This window comes from Diabrotica virgifera, chromosome 4, assembly GCF_917563875.1.
Source record: "Diabrotica virgifera virgifera chromosome 4, PGI_DIABVI_V3a".
In the NCBI taxonomy this organism is placed as follows: Eukaryota; Metazoa; Arthropoda; class Insecta; order Coleoptera; family Chrysomelidae; genus Diabrotica; species Diabrotica virgifera.
In genome coordinates this window covers 20,408,221-20,434,963 of record NC_065446.1, presented here as the reverse complement: position 1 = coordinate 20,434,963, position 26,743 = coordinate 20,408,221, and the positions used below count along the sequence as shown (strand labels likewise).

Below are 26,743 nucleotides of genomic sequence, written 5' to 3'. Positions count from 1 at the left end.
ATAATATTTCGCATGTTCGTAATAATAATAATACGTACACAAATCAAGACGACCAAGATGAAACTTGGCCGAAGATATACATATGCAGAAAACTAGGAAGCATTTGAAATGTGGCTTTATCGGAAAATACTTAAACTCCCGTAGGCTGACCGTGTCACAACTGAGGCTCAAAACAATGAATAAGAACCCAGAGGTACCGACCACCATCAAACCTCGAAAGTTACAATATTTCGGATCCATTATACGAAATGAATCCAGATATTATGCTCTCCTACAAGCCATTCTGCAAGGAAAAATATTTGAAAAGCGAGGTCCAGGTCCAGGAAGAAAAACATCCTGGTTGAAAATCCTCAGAACCTTGTTCAATACAACATCTTTGCAGCTTTTCCACGCTGCTGCAGATATAAGATAAATATTTCCATGATGATCTCCATCTTCAAAAGAAGAAGAATGTCCTAAAGTATCGAACACTGCTTGTTGTTTTTTGGTACAACCTGTATAAGAGTATATTGACTCATTGATTTAGCAATAAAAAAATGTCTCCCCGTGACAATGTTTTTCACATTGCCGTGACCAGGATTCGAACCTGGGTTACCACGGCCACAACGTGGGGTCCTAACCACTAGACGATCACGGCTACGGAGACGTGATGATGAATGGAAAATATGATTATCCGCCGATTTAAGCTGCGGTTATCCGTTGAGAAGGTATCCTTTTATAATAGTCACATTTTGTATTGATATTAGATATGCAATAATAACTAAATAGTGTAACTAACTACAGTAAAACCTCGATATAACGGACTAATTGGGGGGACGGGGTGTCCGTTAAAGCCGAAAGTCCGTTATATAAAAATAGGCTTCAAACAAATCAAAAAATATTTTTTTTTTGAAAATATGTGCACTGTATTTAAATATAAATAAAAAAGACAAGCCAAAAACAAATTGTATTAAATTGTCTTACTCTGAAGTGACGTTGCTGTTTGATATCGACGCGCCTGCTTTCGGTAATCCTGATTTGAAAAAAGAATAAAGTTTTGTTTGCAATTTTGAAGTTAGCTGTTTTTTTATAATCACTTCTCTAAAATTATACTGCTCTCTTGTATCCTCTGCGGTATCTTCATCGTGCAATACAACCATTACTACTAACATCTAAAAACTGTCAGCATTATATTCGTTTGGTTGCCAAAATTACTCGTTGATCGATGAGTTGAATAAGCGATGTTGTATTTTTATCAGTAAAAAAATAGTACAGCAAAAAATAGGTACAGCTTAAAGTTGCTTTCTTCTGAACGTATAATATTTTCAGAGGGATGAGCAGCAGCGTTGTCTACAATCAATAAACATTTCACCTCTTCCGGCGGTATTCCCAGTTTTTCTCTTGAAATTATCTCACTGCAGGTCTAAATTCTTAAAAAGAAACCAGTTTTTGATCCTGTCCTTGCTGATTTTTCTTGAAGAATTCAATTTTTCATATTTTTTACATTCAAACTTTTTTTACATGTGAAGGGATTTTTTGTCCGTTATATCCGAAGTCCGTTAAATAGAGGTCCGTTCTATCGAGGTTTTACTGTACTGTTTTATATTTTAAAATAAACACGTTCATCACTCATCAGATACAATTGTCGAGAGAAATCATAAATTTGTAGATTCCTGTACCAGAGATGCAATCAGTGGCGGCTCGTGATTTTTACAATAGGGGAGGCTATACCTAACTGTAAAATATCTAGACAAATTTGCACTAGCAAAAAAATGCGCCAAAAAATGTAATTTAAGGCCCCATCTTTTGACCATTTTTTATTTACATTTCATAATATCATCCTAATTCATAATTTCAAAAGTTTAATACCAAAGTTTGTGTCGTTTATTTGTTAACAATTCCATCTATTTGTAAATAGATACCTATGCATATCAAAATAAATACAGATTTGAAGTTTTGCAGTCCATACATAATGAAGCTTCAACTTTTTGAATATACTCAACTGAATTTTTTAAATTCTAAACGCGGCCTACTGCGAATTCAAAAACACGATAAATTACCGATATTTTGCTTTGAGTTAGAGATATCGAAAAAAAGTTATTTGAGCAAGTTGTTCCAAATATTATTATAACCCCACATACCAAATTTCATAACAAAATTCGCACTTTTAGATTTTTCATTATTTTTAGTCAGGACCCTAAAATTCGTTGTCCCGAGACGCACCCAACCACCCAACGGAGCTGAGAAGGTACTCTGCCTCCCTTGGTACATCTCCGGGCAGCGTGTGATGGCGCCGTACCGTAGATTCCACTGTTAGGAGACCGGGTCTCCTTAAACGCCTGCTGCGCTGCACGGAGCATTAGCAACGGAGAATGCTGGGCTTCTCGGCTCCGTTCGTGCATCTCGGGATAACCCAGGGTCCTGCCTACAATAATATGTAATAAAACTGAGACGCGATCATGCGTTCTAATGCTAATGCTCCGTACGTATGGATAATTAGTGATAATATGGAATTTACACGTTGTATAATAGTGAGAGTAATTGTTGTTTTCGCGATTCATGATAAACAAAACAGTATAGTGTGTAAAAAATTTATGGGGAGGCTGAGCCTCCCTTGCCTCCTCTGACGAGCCGCCACTGGATGCAATGAGCAAGTAACAGTGCAACAATGAGAACTAGTGACGTGTGACGTTAAAAATATCTATTGTTTGTTTTCCATAAACGATCGAAATTGAAATTGGTGTTATTTAATTCCCGTATTTTAATATGATTTTATGGATCTACTTTGTTGTACTTAATGTGATTCTTCTTTGACTATTATACGTTTTTCTTCTTTCGGCATATGGCATATTATTATTCTTTGTTTCCTTTAAAGTCCACGGAGAACAATTAAGTCTTTCTGCCGAGTCTCTAGACTCTATAGTCGGAGAGATAGAAGCGGATTTTGTGCGTGATAAGTAATATGGAAAAACTATAAGGGGATCAGGGTAGTTATAAGGGGTCAAAGTCGCGGTTTTATTATTTTTTTGTGACTCTCATGATTGAGATGGTGCACCAAAATTTGGGAATAAGTAGGTCATGACGTAAATAAGTAAAATCTCTAGGGGCGGAACTCTGCGTGGCCGACAAAGAGGTCGGAGTAGGGGTAAATATAAAAAATATAAAGGGTTTTTTGCGACGTTCGTGATTGAGATAGTGCACCAAAATTTGGGAATAAGTAGACCATGACATAACTAAGTAAAATCCCCAGAGCCGGAAACCAGAGTTGGGGATGAGGGCAGTTTTAAGGGGTCAAAGTTGCAGTTTGCAACTTGACCCAAAATTTGGGAATAGGTAGGTCATGACATAACTAAGTAAAATCTCCAGGGGCGGAACGCTGCTTGGGGTACAACGGGGTGCTAGGCAGGGGTGAGTATAAAAATATAAGGGGTTTTTTTGCCGTTCGTAATCGACATAGTGCATCACAATTTGGGAATAAGTAGACCATGACTTAGCTAAGTAAAATCTCCAGAGCCGGAAACCAGAGTTGGGGATGAGGGCAGTTTTAAGGGGTCAAAGTTGCAGTTTGTATTATTTTTTTTTGTGACGCAGCACAACATTCGTCCCCCACGCAGCGTTCCGCCCCTGGAGATTTTACTTAGTTATGTCATGATCTACTTATTCCCAAATTTTGGTGCACTAACTCCATCATGAGCGTCCTAAAAAATAATAAAATCTAACTTATAACTACCCTCGTCCCCCACTCTGGTTTCCGGCTCTGGGGATTTTACTTAGTTATGTCATGGTCTACTTATTCCCAAAATTTGGTGCAATATCTCAATCACGAACGTCGCAAAAAACCCTTTATATTTTTTATATTTACCCCTACCCCCACACCTTTGTCGGCCACGCAGAGTTCCGCCCCTAAAGATTTTACTTATTTACGTCATGACCTACTTATTCCCAAATTTTGGTGCACTATCTCGATCATGAGCGTCACAAAAAAAATAATAAAAACCGCGACTTTGACCCCTTATAACTACCCTCGTCCCCCACTCTGGTTTCCGGCCGTTGGAAAAAGTCATGTACACAACTAATTTAACATATCCCCGTATATTTTTTCCATATTACTTATCACGCACAAAATCCGCTCCCAGCTCTTAGACTACTAGACTAGACCACGCGTCCATTAGTCGTAAGCAAGTTATTTTTTGGGAAGGGTGGATTGAGATGTAAACGATAGTTGTGAGTAACTAAAAGTTTAACAAAATTTTAAGAAACGGTAACTTTTTTTAATAATAAAAAAGTCTCCCCGTGACAATGTTTTGCACATTGCCGTGACCAGGATTCGAACCTGGGTTACCACGGCCACAACGTGGGGTCCTAACCACTAGACGATCACGGCTACGGAGACGTGATGATGAACGAAAAAACTGATTATCCGCCAATTTAAGAAGCGGTTATCCGCTGAGAAAGTATGATTTTATAATACATATACATATTCACATTTTTTTATATACATATTATGCAGTATTAACTAGTGTAATTATTGTTTTATATTTTAAAGTAAATACTATATTTAACTCACTAATATACAATATGCAGATTCCTGTACTAGAGATGCAGTGAACAAGGCAACAATGATAAATGATAACTATAAATAGAGACGCCAAAGAAATATTTATTGTTTGTGTTTGATAAAAGATTGTTATTCCTGTTATTTAATTCTTCTAGTATAGGATTTTGTGGATCTATTTTGTTATTTTGTTGTAATAATGTGTTTCTTCTGCTACTGTTATTCCTTCTTCTGTTTTAGAATTTCCTTTTGTTTTCTTTATAGTTAACGAGGCTCAGTCATGTTTCCCTTCCAAGTATCTAGATGGCACGTCTATCTATTATAGTCGTAGGCATGTTTTAGTACTTTCGTTTACACAGAAATTGATTATACTTACACGAATCAAATTCGTTGGATTTTTACCCAGATCAATTGGCGTTTCGACGAATATTCGTTGCACGATATATTCGTCGACCATGCATGTTGTAGATTCTGCATGTCTATCCATTTATCGTCCGTTTGCTTTTTAAATTGTAGAAGGCTCAGATTTAGGTTGTAACGTAGGTTTAGCTTGGGGATGGTTGCTTAGGTAGGATGTAACTGGATTAAGATCGTGTTTTTATAAATGCTTGATTTATAGAGAAGTTTTACGTCGACGTGGACATATTTGATTTGGGCAGATCTCGTTACAGAGAGTGCCGACGTCGTTCCTTTTTTCAGGAATGACGTTGAAAAGGGTAGTCTAACGTTGAAAAGGGTAAGGGTTATCTAACGGTAAAATATATTCTTTTATTGTGCCAGAATGATATTAATAGACCTGGATCCCGCGTACCAAAAAAAAAGTTGATTAATAGCAAGCTGAAAATTTGCTAATAGCTTAATGGTGTCTAGTTGGACAAACTTTGATGTATGGGAACACTGGAACAGGGGAAGTTTTAATTGTGGAACAGGTTAAAAATTTGGAACGTCAGACTACGAAAACGTTCCATATATTTTGTCGGACAGAACTTCCGACAGAAATCTGACGATTTCGAGTATTTCTAAGGATAGATTTTTTTTGGTCCCCCTTAACGAACTCCCCTGCATTAAGAGCCAATATATAGAGGTACATTTTCAGGGTACAAGGTTTCTCCCCATGTAATAATCTGACGCACTCGAGTAACTGTAAAAATCCCCGCTTGGGCTCCCCTACCATAAAGCAGCTTTATTACAGTAGTTTAAATCGACGGATAATCAGATTTTCCATTCATCATCACGTCTCCGTAGCCGTGATCGTCTAGTGGTTAGGACCCCACGTTGTGGCCGTGGTAACCCAGGTTCGAATCCTGGTCACGGCAATGTGCAGAACATTGTCACGGGGAGACATATTTTTATTAATAAAAAAAAGAAAAGATACCGTTTCCTAAAGTTTCACAAAACTTATCGTTACTCACAACCAATGAATATAGAGGCAAGCGTCTAATATTCGTTGTTTTATTTATAATATTTGCGGTTAAAAAAGGTCAAATTGGTTGCTTCAATTTAAGTAAAATTTTTGAGACGATTATAATACCTATATAATTTAGTATAAAATATAGTAAATATAATATATGAATTTCTAGTTAAATAAATATAGGTAAATAGGGAGAAGTGTATTTCAGAAGTGGATTTCACTCTGTACATTTATTAAATTAATATAGTATACACTTTTTTTAGCATATAAAACAATTAAAATAGTGATTATTGCATAATATGCCCATAAAATATTAATATTATAAAATCGTAGCTTTCTCGGCGGATAACCGCAGCTTAAATCGGCGGATAGTCAGTTTTTCCGTTCATCAACACGTCTCCGTAGCCGTGATCGTCTAGTGGTTAGGACCCCACGTTGTGGCCGTGGTAACCCAGGTTCGAATCCTGGTCACGGCAATGTGCAGAACATTGTCACGGGGAGACATATTTTTATTAATAAAAAAAAAAGAAAAGATACCGTTTCCTAAAGTTTCACAAAACTTATCGTTACTCACAACCAATGAATATAGAGGCAAGCGTCTAATATTCGTTGTTTTATTTATAATATTTGCGGTTAAAAAAGGTCAAATTGGTTGCTTCAATTTAAGTAAAATTTTTGAGACGATTATAATACCTATATAATTTAGTATAAAATATAGTAAATATAATATATGAATTTCTAGTTAAATAAATATAGGTAAATAGGGAGAAGTGTATTTCAGAAGTGGATTTCACTCTGTACATTTATTAAATTAATATAGTATACACTTTTTTTTAGCATATAAAACAATTAAAATAGTGATTATTGCATAATATGCCCATAAAATATTAATATTATAAAATCGTAGCTTTCTCGGCGGATAAACGCAGCTTAAATCGGCGGATAATCAGTTTTTCCGTTCATCAACACGTCTCCGTAGCCGTGATCGTCTAGTGGTTAGGACCCCACGTTGTGGCCGTGGTAACCCAGGTTCGAATCCTGGTCACGGCAATGTGCAAAACATTGTCACGGGGAGACTTTTTTTAATTATTGAATCAAGGAAATGATCAATTTGAGTCTTAATCTAATAATATTCGTTTTTCTGAAATCTCTCAAGAATTATCTAATTCTCAGCGCAATTATTTGATCTCAAAATATGCAATGGCGCAGAATCCCCCAGCGCGGATTTTACGCGTTACTAGAGCGCGTCAGAAAATCACAGGGAGAGAAACCTGGTACCCTGTAAATGTAGCGCTACCATATATGGGCCCTTAATACAGGGGCATCGGGGCATGCGTTAGGGGCAGTCTATAAAAAAATCTATCCTTGAAAAAACTCGAAAACGTCAGATTAAGATTAGGTAAGTTAAGTAGGTACATGAAGATCAGAGAACAGTGTATAGTTAAAAAATCTGGGGGGGGGGGGAAGGAAATGGGTGAGGAGTCACAAAGTTTCACAAAAGAAGCGAATATTTCGCTAAAATAACATCAGATCGAAAAACTGAAAAATACGTGTTCAATAGTTTTCAAAGATCTATCTAATGATGCCAAACATTTTAAAAATTTAGTATCAGTTAAAATTATATTAATTTCAATATAAAATTTAAATGTATGATAAAAAAATAAAAAAGGTCTCTATTATATTAATTTCAATATAAAATTTAAATGTATGATAAAAAAATAAAAAAGGTCTCTCCGTGACAATGTTTGCACATTGCCGTGACCAGGATTCGAACCTGGGTTACCACGGCCACAACGTGGGGTCCTAACCACTAGACGATCACGGCTACCGAGACATGTTTCACGTATTTTATAAAGCACCATTCTTGGGTTTTCTCGGCTAAAGCGCGTGATACACACGCAAACTTTAAGTACCTACGCGGTTTTAAAGATCGCGGTCGCCGTCGGTGGTTTGTGCTATTTAGGAATTTTATCGTACAGTGGAACCCCGTTAACTCGGATTAATTGGGACCGCGGCCGATCCGGGTTATCGAAAATCCGGGTTAGCCGGAGAAAATGGTAAAAATTAATAAAATATGGTATGCTTACAGATAAACTCCGTTATAATTGTCACACAGACACTGGTAAACCACGTTCGCATTCCACACAAAACCACACATACAAAGCGTCGTCAAATGTCTCATTCTTAGCTTTATTAGCTTTGCACCGATTGTCCAAACTGTCTTTTGTTATCATTTTGAAAAAAAAAATTCTTCGATTTTAGTTCTATTTTTCTTCCAATCCGATACTGTAGATGTACCGACACCATAATTTAGGTAATGCTGCAAGATTCACCTTTATCAATTCTACTTAATGCTTCTAGTTTCTTTTCCATTGTCACTACAACATTTTTACGTTTTGTTGCCCTTATAGACAAAAGACACGCAAACACAAAATCTGAAAAAATTTACGAACGATTACAAAACCGAAGCGAACAATACGACTTTACTACACACAATACCGTCTCTGATGTTATGTTATTTAATAACAATGATAACTAAGACCATTGTTAAAAAAAGAATTTTAATAGTATTTTCTAAACAATGCTAAGCAAGTTTCAAATAAATAAAGGATAATACAGGTGCCTGTTTTCGATAACACTACAATGAATGTGGTGTGCCATGAGTCATTTTTATTATGGTAAATGTAGTTCAATCCGGTTCCATTATCTCTCAAATATTATATTACATAGAGTTGGTACAAAACCTCGTGAACCTTGAAAATGCGTATGTATAACCGAAATAAAATGAAGCAAAAAACATACGACTATTTTATTTGCTGCGAATTGCGCGACAGGGTCCCATCTGCACCCTGATATTTTCAGTAATGTCGGATTCAATCGTTTCGTTCGTATATTGACGTCACCAAATGAATGAATTAGGTTCACGAGATTTTGTAACAGCAATACATGTTTATTGTTGAAATGTTTGTCTGATAAAAATCAGTCCGGGTTAGCCGGAGTTCCGGGTTATCGGGGGCCGACTTATCGGGGTTCCACTGTATTATATACTTCATGTCGTAATCTATCGTGTTATATATTTTTTATTAGTAGGTAACAAACAAAATATCATAGATAAGAGGGTAATATTTTCATCAAGAGGATAAACCAGCCTATAAATAATTAAGTTTACTCAAAAACAAATACCTAATCAAAATAATTTAGTATAGCTTAAAATAGTGTTTTACGGTTTTCTCAAAACTTATAAAATGTAACTTGTCTCTTTTCAACAATAAACGATTGAATTATTTCTAGGCAATTTGCTTAATTAGTGAAAATATAAGTGTAACTTTAAACGCAATAACATGATGGCTCGAGGTTCGCGGCTCGTGGTAGTGATACGCATACGGGTTACCAGTAAGATTTCAAACTTGTTGGATCGACGGCGTACTTACTCGGCGGACTTAAAGTACACGTACTTGCTGTGATACACGCGCGTAAAAGGTCGCGAGCCATAAGTTCGCGTGCTCACTCGCGTGTGTATCACCCCTTTAAGTTAATCAAAAATTACATTCTTGATTAACTAATGTTTTGGCGTTTCGATCTCCACCCCGGGAACAAAAAAAGAAAGTGCGCTCATAAAATCTTTATGGATGCACAAATTTCACTGTTATTTTCTTATTTTCTTTTTTAATATGTTCCTGTTCCTACCATAAGAATGCCACTTGCCTTCTTCTAGTGCCGACTCCATTAATGAAGGTTGGCTATAACCATTGCAAATTCGTCTCTTTTTCTTTTCTAAAAAGCGTCTGTGTGTTTAACCCAATCCAATCACGAATGTTTTTTAGCCTGGACAATTGTCGTGTACCGGACCCCTTTTTCTTTCTATTTTACCCTTCATAATCAACTGTAACAACTCGTACTTATCATTTCTAAGGGTGTGCTCAATACGGAGACCTGCAAAGGATGGTATCCTAGCCAAGAGCATAGTATCCTACTCTTCATATTCGTGAATTCTGGCATTCAGAATAATGCATTTATTGAAGTTATACTTCTTTAGGCGCGATTGAGATTGAGGGTGAATTTATTATTAATCTGCGCACATGCGCACACCGACAGTATGGTATTGTATTAGTCGTTATACGGGCTCTGATTGGATGTTGAAATGATCTGTCAATAATAAATAATTATTCAATATGGAGGTAAACAAATGTTGTATAATATATTAGTTTTATTGTTGTGAATACAGAAACAAAAAAGTTTATAACTGTAGTGACTTTTAAATAGTTTTTAAAAGCAACAGGTACGTAATAATTGTTAAATGTATCAATATCCTAATAAACAATTTCATAGGTAGGTACCTACTTATTTGAACCTACCAAAATACATAGTATGTAATACTTTTATTTACATAATTTGATTACCATCAAAATTTCTATCAATATTCACCTAATATATTGTTTTCTTACTCTATGTTTTGTTGTATTTTTTCAAGTCTAAATCATTTCAATTCAAAATCAAAATAATTTGATTTAATTCAAAAATGTCAAAAAGTTAATCCGTTTAGTTAGTCGATCTTCGCACATAATGACGCGTTATCTCCGTGGCGAAGCGTTTAAGGCGAATGAACCCCAATACCAACCGCGCTGATAATCTGGTTCGAATCCCAATAGAAACTTTTATTTTTTTATTTCTTTTATACATTTTATGATTGTAAGTATATTTATTATATAATTTTATTTTCAGAAAGTACGTATTTAGTTAAAAAATGTTCCGACAATTAATGTTCAGAAATCATTTGTGGCATTTTTAATATGTTTGTGTGTGTTGTATTCTTTTATTATTTTAATTTTTGGCACTGTTTTAATAAAAATATTTGAGAAGTAGTAAGTATAAATTAGTTTAATATTTAAATAAAATATAAATAAAAGGTATATTAATTTCGTTTAAATCATATAATAGAAGTATAACTTCTTACGTGCGTACAAAGTACACACATTCTTTTTTTTACATAGCGATCGATAATATAGTTTCGATCGCCAGGTAAAATAAATACGTTATTTTAAATGCGAGAATTCACGCATATGAAGAGTAGGATACTATGCTCTAGGCTAGGATACCATCCTTTGGTCTCCGTAGTGAGCACACTCTAAGTATGTGCCCCAAATATGTTGTTTTTCTTTTTTTAATGGTGGTCAAAATTCTCTGTCTCTTTCCATTCTGTGCAACACCATTTCGTTCGTAATATGATCGGTCCACGGTATTTTCAAAATTCTCCTGAAAAGCCACATCTCAAAAGCTTCTAGCTTTCTCATTAGGTCAACATTAAGAGTCCAAGCTTCGACACCATAAAGAAGAATAGAACTCATCTTCCAAAAGGCTGCTCTTGATTGCTATATTCTTGATCGAATTTCTGATTTCGGATTTACATAGATCTTCCGTAATCTAGATTCCTAAGTATTTCATTTTGTCCACTTGTTCGATATCTTCATTTTTTATCTGGATCCTTGCTATGATTGTTCCCCTCATAACCCCCTTGTTATGTCCCCCTTGTTGACATAACAAGGGGGGCGTGGTCCCCCTGGCTTTTCGGGTGCAATATCTTCACGTCTTCCCCTCCCTAAAAATTTTTATATGGGCGCCCATGACTGTACCCCTTGTGGTGATCACCATGTTTCTGCCATAAGAATGCCACATGTCTCTTTTCACCTAATATGTGTAGGTACCTACCTATATCAGAAAAAATCGATTTTCATTTTGTAACTTCAAAGGGTTGTAACTTTTTATGTGCACATTTGTACTAAGGTAAGTTAGGTTCAATTAAACTATTTTTGGTCGCAGAATGTGTGATTTAATTTATAACCTGCATTGTGTTACACCCTGTATATTAGATATAATACATTTATTAACGATCCTTAAGTTTTAAATACACATTTTGCTCCCAGTGAAAATATATTCTTGTCATTTAGGTATCCTTCTATGATCTTAATATTAAAACCTTTTTATATACTTGACTTGGTTGGTGTCACGGATTCCGCAAATTTTGTAATCCATTTTAAAAATAGTTCTAGGCTACCTAGACACCTGAAATTTTCAGGATAGCTTAGAACTAGCTAACAATGCAATATTTAACTGCTATTATACAGGGTGATTAATTATTAGTGGGGTGAAGCTCCGTAGATGCGTTATAGTAATGTATAGCGATAAAACTTAATAACAAAAATTGTAGCGAACTTTGAGCTTCACATTACAAAATTAGTTATAATGTTACAGGGTGTTCGATAACATAGTGGCAGACCAAACTTATGTTTTTTTAAATAGAACACCCTATATTTTATTTTATATTCGAAATTCTCGTAACTTTTCGATTACAAAAATATAAAGGTTTGGTATGTTATACGGGGTATTTACATAGTTATAACCAATTTTATATGAAAATCGTAACAAGTTTAACTCCCTGTATAAATAAAAGCAAGCACAAGGTCCATGGTTTATTGACGTCATATTTTTTTATCTATTGTCTAGAATTTTCGTAAATGTTTGTTTTGCTAATTTTCTTTATATTGAATACAGGGTAAGTCAAAACGCAAGTACATTATTTTCTCAGTATTTTTAAGTAGAAAACCCTGTATTTTATATCATTATCGAAAAGTACCATTACCATACTATAATTTTTGTATAACATTCCCTATGTGTAATTTTATAGTTTTCGAGATATTTTCATTTTTCAGAGCAAAATTTTTAATAATTACGGGTCTAAACCTTTCCAAATTTTAAGTAAGCCATGACTGAATAATTGTCTATAACTTACAATGTACGATTACTGATTATCAATCTGTAATCAAAGTTGGCTACAATTTTTGTTATTATATTTTATTACTATCTATTACTTATACCGGATCTACAAAGCTTTACTGACCAATCACACTGTATGGATAAATCGATTTTTTTTTTAATTTCAAACTACATATTTTAAAAATGTGGCTAATGCAATGATATTTTAAAGTACGTTAATAAATCGATATCTACAAATTGATGGTGCCTCAATGGCATTAGACTGCAGATCGAGAGGTCCCCAGTTGGAACCCGGCTGTTGCGTATCTTTTTTTAATTGTTTTAATAAATAATTAAAACCGTGATATTATAAAAAGTACTTTTTCTACTCTATGTCATATTATGTATAAGTTTTTAGTTTGTGAAAACTCTCATTATAGATAGCAGTGCGTGAAGGATTTAAAGTGTGCGTGAAGTAACAATGTATTTTAAATTGGATTTACTTTTTCGCACTGTTTTTAACTTTCGTGTTGTCATGGTGACAATCCTTAACTTTCGCGTTGTCATGGTGATGACAATATGAGCAATGAATTACAACAAAAGTTTTGACAGTTTGTGGTTTGAAAGTAGGTAGGATTTTTAAATACAAAAGCTCTAAAAATTGTAGAATAGAAATTAATTCCAGTGACGAAGAGTTACAGTTTTTATATTTGTTTATCGTAGATAAAATATTGTATGAAACTGTACGTGAAGTACTTTTTGCGAACTTACGCGATTTATAGCACTCACTCCGTTGTCGCTCGTGCTCTAAATATCGCGTGCGTTCGCAAAAAGTATACTTCACGAACTGTTTCATAAATAACTATTTTTATTAGAGTGTAATTTTTGGAATTTTAAGCATTATATCGTTAAATCATTTATCGTTAAATTATTTTATATTCATTCCTATAAATAATAAAAAGGTTTTATTATAAAAAAGTTCTTTTTTATAAAACTGTAATTATTTAACATTTACATTTGTAATATCGTTCCTCACAGACCAAAGTTGCTCGTTTTTCAAATACCTTTGTATTTTCTGAACAAAGATTTATCATTTAAGATCCGGAAGTTCATTCGTCTGACAGCAGCTTTCACACGAGTTTGAATTTCCAGGCCCTCCAAACATTCAATTTCCATTTTTCTTCCATGAAATTTTCCCGCATTCCACAAAACCGTCATGTTTCAAACCGTTGGCAATTTAAATATAGAGGGAGCTACGGAGAAACCAAACAACGCGCGTCTAGATAGCGTCGACATACATTGGTGTAGCGAGACATGGGACCCATAAAATACAGGTTTAAATTTATTTATACAAAAATTTTTTCTGTATTTTTCCAACAAAAATACATAATATGTGTCTTCTATTAGGTACTAGCTAAAACAGCCGATGATATAAGATTGGCTTTCGTGTAAAAACGTGACTGGAAATAGAACTGGAAATCGATATTTGAACTCTTCGTGTAACTTTGCGTTGATTGATATACGATTTCATTAAATTTGAGTCATTTTTGTCAAACCTCCGGTCACAACATTTTAACCGGAAATGGCATCAAAACCGAAACTAAATTTTCGAGCTCGATTTTTCAATAAGCAATGATTAATATAACACATGTACTATTTCTGTGACTGTAATCTATACTAAATTTACAATCAAGATGCAGTCGAAACAAAGAAACCAAGACACGTTAAATGCTACTAGGAGCACTCCCAAATCATAATTTACAATGTATATATACAGGGTGTTAGTAAATAAGTATGAAAAATTTTAAGGGCTAATTCTGCATGAAAAATTAATACCAATTTGTTCCATAAACATATGTCCGCAAATGCTTAGTTTCGGAGATACGGGGTGTTGAAATTTTTATTTCAAACTGCCAATTTATTTATTGCTCTAAGACCAGTTGAGCTATGAAAATGAAATTTGGTGAGTTTTAGGAGGTAGTTATTACGAATTTTTTGACATACAATTTAGAATTATGTATTCATCATTGGCGCGCCTACGGGAAATGGTCTGAATTATTTTAAAGAAAAAAATAGTACGCCACTGAGATATTTCGAATCAGAAAGTATTTTTAAATTCCACGTCTAATTTATGATAAAAAACCTCTCTTGTCTTTTTTTCATGTGATGCACCGTTTTTATGCAGAAAAATAAAACATCTGGCGCGTATTTTTCATTTCTTAATACATCATCAAGAACTATCCAATATAATAATAGTAAACAAGAACAATAACAGAAAATATTACTAATAAGATTTCAACTAGGTGCAAAGCTGCAAGAAATGTTTAAAATGATCTCCTTTACAGATATCGGCACGCATACGGGTAATGGTCTGAATTTTTGAAGCAAAAAATAGTACGCCACTGAGATATGTCAAACTAAAAATCATTTTTGAATTCCTCGTTCAATTTACGATAAAAAATCTTTCTTTCCTTATTTTTAAACGAGGCGCCGTTTTTATACAAAAAAATAAAACAGCTTAACGCTTACCAAGTATTTGAGGTAGTTTCCATATGCATAGAAACTAAGTTCAAATACTTTGTAAACGTTAAGATGTTTAATTTTTTTGCATAAAAACGGCGCCGCATATGAAAAAAAGGCAAGAAAAATTTTTTGTCATCAATTGAACGAGGAATTCAAAAATGATTTTTAGTTTGACATATCTCAGTGGCGTACTATTTTTTTCTTCAAAAAATTCAGACCATTACCCGTACGCGCGCCAATGATGAATATAAAATTCTTCTGTTACCTGTAAAGGAGATCATTTCAAACATTTCTTGCAGATTTGCACCTAGTTGAAATGGTATTAGTAATATTTTCTGTTATTGTTCTAGTTTAGTATTATTATATTGGATAGTTCTTGATGATGTATTAAGAAATGAAAAATATGCGCCAAGATGTTTTATTTTTCTGCATAAAAACGGTGCATCATATGAAAAAAAGGCAAGAGAGGTTTTTTATCATAAATTAGACGTGGAATTTAAAAATAATTTCTAATTCGAAATATCTCAGTGGCGTACTATTTTTTTCTTTAAAATAATTCAGACCATTGCCCGTAGGCGCGCCAATGATGAATACAAAATTCTTAATTGTATGTCATAAAATTCATAATAACTACTTCCTAAAACTCACCAAATTTCATTTTCATAGCTCAACTGGTCTTAGAGCAATAAATAAATTGGCAGTTTGAAATAAAAATTTCAACACCCCGTATCTCCGAAACTAAGCATTTGCGGACATATGTTTATAGAGCAAACTGGCATTAATTTTTCATGTAGAATTAGTTATTAAAATTTTTCATACTTATTTACTAACACCCTGTATATATTGTAAATCCCAAATCATGATTTCCAAAATTTGTACGTTGTAAATTATGATTGGGGAGTGCTCCTAGTAGCATTTAAAGTGTATTCTTTTGTTTATTTCTACTGCATCTTGATTGTAAATTTAGTATAGCACTTCTGATTTCACCTTTTTATCCAGCAGTGATATAAAAACCGAAAGCATATGTTGTTATATAATTTTTATCGGGAAAATTTAGCGAATTCATTTTATATCCCAGACCACAAGATCGTAACTTTCATCGCCCTGTATATGGCCAAAATTTGTAAATAATATATTTTATTCGTTAAGCAGTGTTTCGTGGAAAGTGAAAGACATTAGTGGTTAAGATTCTATAAACGGACTTAACAATTCAAGAACAATAGAACTAAACTACGGTCGGTTTTAGAAAGAGGACGTATTTGCGGTTGACGTGGACAATGGAACGTTTTTAAATGCTTCCTAGAAAGTTAACAAAATTGTTTAGTTTAGAATATAGGGCTTTTCTAGCATGTAAGAGAAAAATTAATTTTGGTATCTCCTGGAACTTTACAAGATGGAAAATTTGTATACAACACTATTAGTTTTTAAGAAAGGAAACTAGGGATGTAATGTGTAGAGAGAATTCTTGTGATTGGCGAGGAGACTGATGGAGAGGAACAGAGTGTTTGAGTCTCAGATTGATGAAGGAAAAAGATTTACTGTGTAATTAAGATCTGAAGAGAGCAGTCCAGTTCAGAAAGTAGTGATTTTGTGTGAAGTGGTTAAGTTGGTGGCCGTATAAGCAGATTTCTGTTGATACGAAATCGTGATCGAGTCGAGAAGTAAAATCTCCTCGTGTCCGAATAGATTCCAGTTTCTGTCTGGAACGAGAAGCCGGTTTTTATCAATTTTGCACAAGATATCGAGCTGAGAAAAAAATCGTGGAAGTATAAGGATTGATATTGTTTGTATCGAGTCAGAGACTAAATTGAGGAGTGATTTCGAGCGAGTGCTGTTTGTTGATGAAGCAGTTGGAAGAGAAGGAGCGTCGCAGAATCCGAAGGAGCACGTGTGGGGGAACCGAGGACAACACAATCCACGATAAGAAGTATAGAAGATAAAAAAGTTAGTCAGATTATTTGTAAAAAGGAGAGAGTTGTTTTATATTACATACCATATTTGTTTTAATTTAACAATTTTACAGCATAATTCATTCGTTCATAAATTCATAGAAGATTAAGTATTCTATTTAAAAAGGTGAAAATTAAAATTTGTTTTATTTTTATAATAATAAGAACAGTCTACCAAATCGTTTAAACGAAAATTTGTTAAAAAAGGAGATAGTAGAATTAAAGATTAATTTATTAGACAAGAAATTTTTACAACAAAATTGAGTTTTAGCATACATTTGGAATCATATATTTATGGTATAGCATATAAACAGTGCCGGCGCTAGGGTATAAGGTGCCCGCCTGCAAAACTAGCACTGGCGCCCACACCCCCCCACACACAGATACACACAGATACTCGTACAACCCCAGCCTCAGGGACATTATGTGTGTTCTAATGGAACAGTGAAGTGAGACCCACATGTCCGAAGATCAAACCGGTTACACTGCGTAACCTGGAGTGGTACCTATCTGACCGCCCATAACCTGGAGTGGTATCTATCTGATCCTCAAGCTATACCACCAACCCTCCCCATCGCAGTACATAACGAATGAGGAGGCTTTGTACTGAACGTTACCTTGGATGTCCTGGGTAATGGGACATCCTGTGTATATACTTTATGTGGTTATACCACCTGATTTTAGGGGTAGCTAGAAGAGCTTTTCTCCCCATTAATGGCTTGATTTTGGACTTGTGTTCTAAAAATGTGTGTTCCGGGCAACGAGGCACCAACTAAAGTCGGTATCCTGCTATCCGCAAATGTCCACGGAAAATAAAGCTCGATTACAGTTTTATTGGCCCATCATCTGACAAAACAACTTCACTTTAACTTTTTTAAGAAATTGGCCAAGATAATTAAGATTGTTTTTTGTCATTTCTTCTTTTTTGGCTTTTCTTTTTCGATTTGTACCCTAGATATTTTTTTGAATCCACTGTTCAGGGGCGTCATTTTACATTTTGATTTGGGGCAAGCATTATACAGGGTGTAACAAAAATACAGGTCATAAATTTAACCACATATTCTGGGACCAAAAATAGTTCGATTAAACCTAACTTACCTTAGTACAAATGTGCACATAAAAAAAGTTACAGCCCTTTGAAGTTACAAAATGAAAATCGATGTTTTCCAATATATCGAAAACTATTAGAGATTTTTTATTGAAAATGGACATGTGGTATTCTTATGGCAGTAGTATCTTAAAAAAAATATAGTGAAATTTGGACACCCATTAAAAATTTTATGGGGGTTTTGTTCTTTAAACCCCCCCCCCCCAAACTTTTGTGTACGTTCCAATTTAATTATTATTGTAGTACCATTAGTTAAACACAATGTTTTAAAAACTTTTTTGCGTCTTACTACTTTTTCGAAAAGTCAGTTTTTATCGAGATATGTTGAATATTTGTCAAATCCACCACATATTTGTATATGGTTAAGTCCGATTATGAAGACTTTGTAATAATATGAAAATTTATTTATGATTTACATTTTTAGGTATTATTTGAACCATATTAAAAAAGAAGCTACATCTCGATAAAAGGTGCCTTATCGGAAAAATACAAAGAGACAAAAAAGTTTTAAAAACATTGTGTTTAACTAATGGTACCGCAGTAATAGTTTAATTGGAACGTACACAAACTTTTGGGGGGTTTAAAGGCACAAAACCCCCATACATTTTGTATGTAAACATATTAAAAAAGAAGCCGCATCTCGATAAAAACTGCCTTATCGAAAAAATACTAAGAGGCAAAAAAGTTTTGAAAATATTGAATTTAACTAATGGTACCACAATAATAATTTAATTAGCACGTACACAAAAGTTTGGGGGGGGGGGTTTAAGGGAACAAAACCCCATAAAATTTTTAGGGGGTGCACAAATTTCACTATAATTTTTCTTTAATATATTCCTGCCATAAGAATGCCACATGTCTATTTTCAATAAAAAATATCTAATAGTTTTCGATATATTCGAGAAAATCGATTTTCATTTTGTAACTTCAAAGGGCTATAACTTTTTTTATGTGCATATTTGTACTAAGGTAAGTTAGGGTCATTCGAACTATTTTTGGTCCCAGAATATGTACTTTAATTTATGACATGTATTTTTGTTACACCCATATACAATACATTATACAATACTATAGTAATAAAATTGATATATTTTTTGTAAATTTGAGTAATTTTCAGGGTCAGGGGAGGCAAATGCCACCTTCCCCTGACCGTGTCAAATAACGCCCCTACCACTGTTGTCTTTAACTAAATAAAAATAATAACTTTAAAACCTCAAGATTATGCTTCTGCAGTAATGTAAACCCGTAATTTAATAATAGTACTGAGTACTTAACAAATATAATTTTATATTAATTGAATACAACACTATTAGATTCTTTAACTGCAGAGTACAACTGATAAACTATTCTGTATTATAATCACATAAAATAATACCAAATCTAAAGAGCTCTAAACTAGATTATTTTTTGTAAAATGCTTATTTTAAGTAGGTTATGTTTTTATATGGGATTAATACTTAACTTGGTACCTATTAATAGGTTCATAATACTTAAACTTAAATTAGATAGGCGGCAAGAAAACAGTATCACAATCTTGTTTATTTTACTAGAAATCATTCATTTCCTCTCCTAACTGCTGATACAAAACTAACAACTTGCAAGGAATTTTAAGAAAATAAACAAAGAATTCTCATGAGCAAAGTTGTTTGGTTGAAATATGATATCTTTGACCAATAAATTATTATATTACTACCTAATAGTAAGAATTCTATGCGGCATTGCATATTTTTGTATATTTTACATGTGTGATAAGCAAAAATAAACAAACACAGATTAGGGTATTATGACGAATTTAAACCACATTTAAAAAATGAATTTTTCCATTTAAGTATTTTGCATAACACAAGCAGAAAAGGCTCATTCTGGCGCCCCTCAAACAAGGGCGCCCGCCTGTAGTGCATCCCTTGCAGGCCCGTTATCGCCGGCCCTGCATATAAATAAATAATATTTGTAGAATTTACATGATTTTGAGTACATTTATTTTCCTTGTTTTGTCCTGGATGAAGTGAGCAACGAGAAACACTAGAAACCACAAACTAAAGGTAATACTTTAAAATCAATTAGCCGTGAGAATAAATTTTATTGGAAAGTTTTATTAAATTTTGGTTTTGTTTCCATGAGTAGTAATTAAAATAATTAATTAATTAATCGAATTAATAAGATGCTGATCAATCTTATAACAGAGAGAAAATAGAGAGCATAATAATATATATATTTATTCTTGTCTTGCTAAGTCACGTTAAGAAATACATCGCTTGTATTATTTCAGCGACTTTAAAAGAGTGCTCCTAGTTGTAACTCTAAAACTGGAAGTTCTAGATCATATTTTTCATCTTTAATATCATCTTTGGGTTATAATCTTTCATTCGATACCTTATTTGTGATTCTATGTGGTCTAATAACGGAGGAGTTGTATTTACAAAGTCTCTGGAATAGATAGACATGGATAATTCAAGGTTTTCACATTTGTAAAAATGAGTGAAACAACATTGGCTGTTTTTCATTATATCTGTATAAAGTATTATTATTATATCTGTTTCTGGATCGACTTATGCGTGTTATTCTGATTGATGTCTTATCTCGAGCTGGTCTGACTGTTCTGTTTTCTGCCATTCCTCTAATGTGATTATTAAATTATTCTTCTCAAAATTGCACCCATTTATTTATTCTTCTAAGGATCATTTTACTCATTTCCAGATACATTCTTGTGCTAGTTTTTGGTCTCGATTCAGAGGTGTATGGCATGGTAGCCCCAACCTCATATTTATATATCCGCATTCTCGTTTCTAACTTTAAACATTTGTTCCTCCACGTTATATCGTTGGCATCCTAATGTTTTACTTGCTTTTTCCACTTGCTGTTTGATTTCTTCCTGCAACGACGTAACCAGGATGATCCTAAGGGGTGGGGGGTTACAACTTCAAACTGGCTTGACTTGTCAGCAACCCATAATGGTGTTAAGCGTATAATAGTGCTCAAAGTACATCCCAATGAGGGGTTATAAACCTCCCCCCCCCCCCCGGTTACGCCTATGTCTATCTGTATATCTCGTTATCAGAGTTTGCAGTGGCCTAAAACTCTAATCAAAATGTCTATCCAATATAATAGACTACTTTTTCTTACTTTTGTTGACTTCCACAAAGCGTTTGACAAAGTGGAAACAGTCGCTATAAAAGCAATGTCTGAATACAGAATTGATTACAGGTACGCGAATATTATTCGAAATATATACGCAAATGCGACAACAACTGTAAACTTTCATTGCGTAACTGAGAAGATAATAATTGGCAGAGGAGTGAGGCAGGAAGATACTTTATCGCCAAAACTATTCATAACATTCATGGAGTACGCATTTAAACGATTATAGCAGGACTGAAAGGGTGTTAATATCGATGGAAATAGACTAAATTATCTCCGATATGCAGATGGCATTGTCATTAAAACAGACGACTTAGGAGAAGCCAAAATGTTTCTTCTTCTTCTTCTGGTATCACTACAACCCTAGGTGGGTCTTGGCTGACTGCACAACTCGCGTCCATCTCGAACGGTCGTCCATGATAGTTGGGTCAGTGGGTAGCCCCATTGTTCTTAGATCTGACCATATATTGTCTCTCCATCGCATTCGTGAGCGTCCTAAGGGCCTTCTTTCGGTGGGGGCTTCCTCCCAGATGAGTTTGGTAAGGCGGTTATTAGGGAGTCTATGGACATGGCCAGCCCATCTTAGACGCTGAGATTTAATTTTTTGGACTATGTCACTCGCCCTATACATCTGCTTGACCTCAGCATTTGTTGTCATTCGGTATTGGTCGCTATTAGGGTCGTGATAAGGTCCAAAGATTCTTCTGAGGATTTTTCTCTCAAAACATCTAAGTTTTCTTTCAATTGCTTTGATCAGAGTCCACGTCTTACACCCATACATTAGCACCGGTCTAATCACTGTTTTATATATTCTGATTTTTGATGCTCGTGTTAGGTTCTTAGATTTAATAGTATTGTGGAGGCTATACATACATCTGTTTGCTGTCTGAATTCTCCCTCTAATCCCTTCCGTGATATCGTTATCTGCAGTGATTGTTGGTCCGAGGTATTTAAATCTCTCCATTCTTTCAAAGTTATATGGATCTATCGTAATATTTTGCCCTATTCTATCTCGTCACTTTTGTCTGTTGATGCACATGTATTTGGTTTTCTCTTCATTTACCCTTAAACCAGTTTTCTTTGCCTCTACCTCCAATTTATTGAAAGTTCCCTTCACATTGGTGACTGTGTTTCCCACAATGTCAATGTAATCTGCGTACGCTAGTGGTAATTTTGGTCCATTTACGGTCAGTAATTCTGTTCTAATTTGTGCTGTTCTTACTACTTTCTCCAGGATTATATTAAAAAGGAAAGGTGACATCGCATCTCCTTGTTTCAGGCCACTGCTTATTTTGAACGATTCTGAGAGTTTGTTACGTATCCGTACTCTGGATCTACAGCCGTTTAGGCATATCTTAACAAGCTGGATAAGCTTTTTTTGATCTGAAAAATTTGCCATTGTATTCCACATCTGGATAGTTCTATTGAATTCCCATTATTTTTTAGAAACCAGAGTTATGCTACAACAATGTCAGCAATTATGTTATGCTACAACAATGTCAGTGAGTTGGTTTAAAGATAAACTATGGAAAAACAAAAATGATGACCAATGTCGTCTCCCAAACAAGATAACGCCAAACATGTGAATTATACAGAATGAGTAAGTTTGAAAAAGTTAAAGAATGAGTAATGAATAAGTTAAAGATTTCAATCAATGCCTTCTACCAGTCCTCAGGCACGGAGCAGAAACTTTAACACTCACAAAAACATCATTGGAAAAATTTAGAAGGACACAACGTAAAATTGAGAGATCAGTGCTTAGAATAAGCTTAATAAATTGACTAAAAAGTTCGTAGATGAACAGGGGTGGAAGATATTATCGAACGTCTTGGAGATGGGCGATATATGTTGCAAGAATGAAAGACAACAAGTGAATACAAAAATTGCTTGAATGAAGAACGCGGTGGACCAACGACCTCAAAAGAATTGTGACCAATTGGATCGCACAGGAACAGAACAGGAGAAGATGGAAATATCTTGAGGAGGCCTATGTTCAACAATGGACAATTCAGGGCTGATTGGTGATGTTGATGATGGTATCGCTATATCTACATCATCAGATTGAAGGAAAAATGAGACAAATTAATTTTTTTAAGTTCAATGAAAACCGTGGTTTATAGGTGCCAACAGTACAGAAAATAAACGAAACACTTTTTCTTTTTGCCATTTTTACCGTACGTCAATGTTTGACACCACTGAAATATTTTAACACTAATCCCATTTCCCTTGGTTTATTTACTGCGGTATTACCGGTATTACCCTTGTCTCTTTTGGTGAACGGAAATAGTCCCTCGGGTGAAGATTTCGCTGAGAATACGCTATTAATAATAATGCAATGTGAAGAGGGCTTTATTTTCATGAAAAATTATTTTGACTTTGATGAAGAGTGTTGAAGTATCAATCAATTGGCAAGGAGGGAAAAATAAATGGTTTTTTTAGGATTCCGTGTAAATAGTAAATATATTGCTGAATTATTTAAATATTGTATTGAATATTATAATTGACCTAATTTTATACAGGGTGTCCCAGACTAATTTAGCCACGCTATATCTCTTAAACGAATAGAGATTTTCGAATGGGACAAAAAGTAGTCTATTCTACTTGTAATACACTTTAATACGGCGTAGAAAAAAATCATCCCCTAAATATTCATCCCTTAGTTACAACCCCTAACTTTAATTTTTTTAATAGCACCCTGTATATTTTTTTATAGATTTGGATGTGGTCTTCTATCGTCTATTCAACACATTTTTTGAAAATAAAATCAGTTCGTAAATAACCAAGAAAATATCAGCTTAGTTTTGTTAATTATGTGTCCCAGACTAATTTATCCAGGCTATATTTCTTAAACGAATAGAGATTTTCGAATGGGATAAAAACTGTTCTATTACATTTGTAATACACTTTAATATGGCGTAGAAAAAAAATTATCCCCTAAATATTCATCAATTAGTTACAACCCCTAACTTTATTTTTTTAAATAGCACCCTGTAAGTTAGGGATGAATATTTAGGGGATGACTTTTTTCTACGCCATATGAAAGTGTATTACAAAATGGAATGGATCAATTTTTGTCTCATTCGAAAATCTCTATTCGTTTAAGAAATATAGCCAGGATAAATTAGTCTGGGACACATAATTAACAAAACTAAGCTGATATTTTCTTGGTTATTTACTAACCGATTTTATTTTCAAAAAATGTGTTGAATAGAGGATAGAAGACCACATCCAAAACTATAAAAAAATATACAGGGTGTTATTAAAAAAATTAAAGTTAGGGGTTGTAACTAAGGGATGAATATTTAGGGGATGATTGTTTTCTACGCCATATTAAAGTGTATTATAAGTAGAATATATCACTTTTTGTCCCATTCGAAAATCTCTATTCGTTTAAGAGATATAGCGTGGCTAAATTAGTCTGGGACACCCTGTATATCTGTAACCAGCAGAATTTCGATTAAACCAAAGCTACATAGATCAGGTTCTAGCTTGACCTGGCTTTCAAATATAGTCTGGGCAGATTATATCTGAGAATAGGCCATTTTGGGGAAAAGTTATTTACCAGCAATTTTATTGCTGGAATCGAATCTTATAAGCCTATATATTAATAATACAGGTATGCAAAGTCCGCAGATTGTGTGCTACTTTTTTTTAACAAAATGGCGCCTCCAAATCGTGTTTTTTCAAATATTGCTCTATAACTCCAAAGATTTTAACTTAACACCAAAAACACCCAAATAAAAATTCACCATTATTAAATTCTGCATAGAGACATGTTTTTTCCGATTTATTTAAACGAAAATTTTCCCCAGAAAATGCGGGCTTTTTCAACAAAATCTTTAATTTTCAGCTAAAATTTTAAATAAGTAGTTATTTATTGATAATTAAATAACTTGGTGACATAAAAGCCCTTTTGGTATAGATTATATTTCCAGAAGTTGATGGAAATTAAATGAACAGTTTAATAAAATTAAATTGTTATTTAAAAATTTACGTGTGAATTCAAATTACAAAATAGTCTGGTCAATTGGCTATGCCAAGGCCATTAAAAAAAAATTTACGGTCGCTATAGTAACCATAATAATTACGATATATAATAATAACTATGATTTTTGTATAAAAAGGCACTATACCTATCCAAAGTTCTTTACACAATTGAAATTGGATTATTTAAGCGGCCTCAGGAATATTTTAAAATTATAAACCATTTATATATTTAATGTTTTTGGCTTATATTTAAATAGAATATCTCGGCAATTATTAAATTAAATTAAATTAAATTATGAAAACGGTACTGGAAATAACGCGGCAGGAAGCTTCCTTTAAAAGAAAAATAGTTTAATTGCGATAAGTGGTTCCTGAGATACAACCGGTCAAAATTGAACGGCATGTACGGCAAAGATAACTATAAACAATAGGATGGTAATTTTTGAACCATCATCATTTTATTTCGGTCCTCTTTCCCCACACAAATTTTCATATCTTTAAAATACTCGTAACACAACGATTTTATCTCAAAACAAGGCGGGGATGTTATTGTGTATCAATTTATCAATCAAAGATAGAATAAAAACTTTATTAATTTTAATGATAACGCGGGCACATAAATTTGATACACCCTGTATATTGATTTGTAACTATTTATTATAAGGTAGTTTTTAAGAAATGGGTTTATTTTTAATGAGTTTTTTCCTTGAAAAATAAAATACCTTAGGAAAGAAAGTGATATGAATAGACAATAATTGTTCAGGGTATTTGGAGATTATAACGGTACTTTGTTATGCACGAGGCCAAAAGCCACAGGTAATGATATCTTTAGAAAATAATGTAAAAGAAAGTTTGGAATTTTAATCTCTTTTTGTTTAACCCCGAGTAAATTTTGTAGAATTTCCCGAAAGTAATTATTATGATGGTAGGAACATTTTTGAAAGTATGAGTGGGTTTTTCGAATGAAAAAAGAATGGGGAAGAAGAAATGTCTCTGATTGGTTTGGAAATTTGGAATGGGAAGGAGAGAAGGTTGAATTTTCAGATAGTTTTGGAAAGAGGGATTATTATGTGATCGGCATAAAAGCAAGTACCAGTGGTTGTTTGATAGTGGAGAGTGGAGCTGAAAAGTGGAACGAGAGACAGATCAAATTGAGAAGAAATACCTCTTTGATTCTGTATTATTGTGAGAAGGAGAGGAGAGAATTTTGGAGTATTGAATCGAGTACTGGTTAATAGAGGCCTGGCTCGTTGTTTTTTGGAGAATTAGTGCTGGTATGTTGCTGGATTGAAGCTTAAGAACGGAGAGGGCTTTGATGGGTAGCCTAACATAGTCAACAAGGC

At 34.0% G+C, this 26,743-nt stretch overlaps 1 protein-coding gene and 6 non-coding genes across 7 annotated transcripts in view; 4 read left to right on the top strand and 3 right to left on the bottom strand.

The window, feature by feature from the left end:
* The window catches only part of LOC126882944 (glutamate decarboxylase), a 264,997-nt gene that overhangs the window by 38,582 nt on the left and 199,672 nt on the right, over positions 1-26,743 (top strand). The window lies entirely within an intron of this gene.
* Positions 566-637, bottom strand: Trnah-gug (transfer RNA histidin (anticodon GUG)). The gene has a single exon. It is a non-coding gene; the product is annotated as a tRNA-His (tRNA).
* Positions 4,292-4,363, bottom strand: Trnah-gug (transfer RNA histidin (anticodon GUG)). Its single transcript has one exon. It is a non-coding gene; the product is annotated as a tRNA-His (tRNA).
* On the top strand, positions 5,779-5,850 carry Trnah-gug (transfer RNA histidin (anticodon GUG)). Its single transcript has one exon. It is a non-coding gene; the product is annotated as a tRNA-His (tRNA).
* Positions 6,350-6,421, top strand: Trnah-gug (transfer RNA histidin (anticodon GUG)). Its single transcript has one exon. It is a non-coding gene; the product is annotated as a tRNA-His (tRNA).
* On the top strand, positions 6,924-6,995 carry Trnah-gug (transfer RNA histidin (anticodon GUG)). The gene has a single exon. It is a non-coding gene; the product is annotated as a tRNA-His (tRNA).
* Positions 7,699-7,770, bottom strand: Trnah-gug (transfer RNA histidin (anticodon GUG)). Its single transcript has one exon. It is a non-coding gene; the product is annotated as a tRNA-His (tRNA).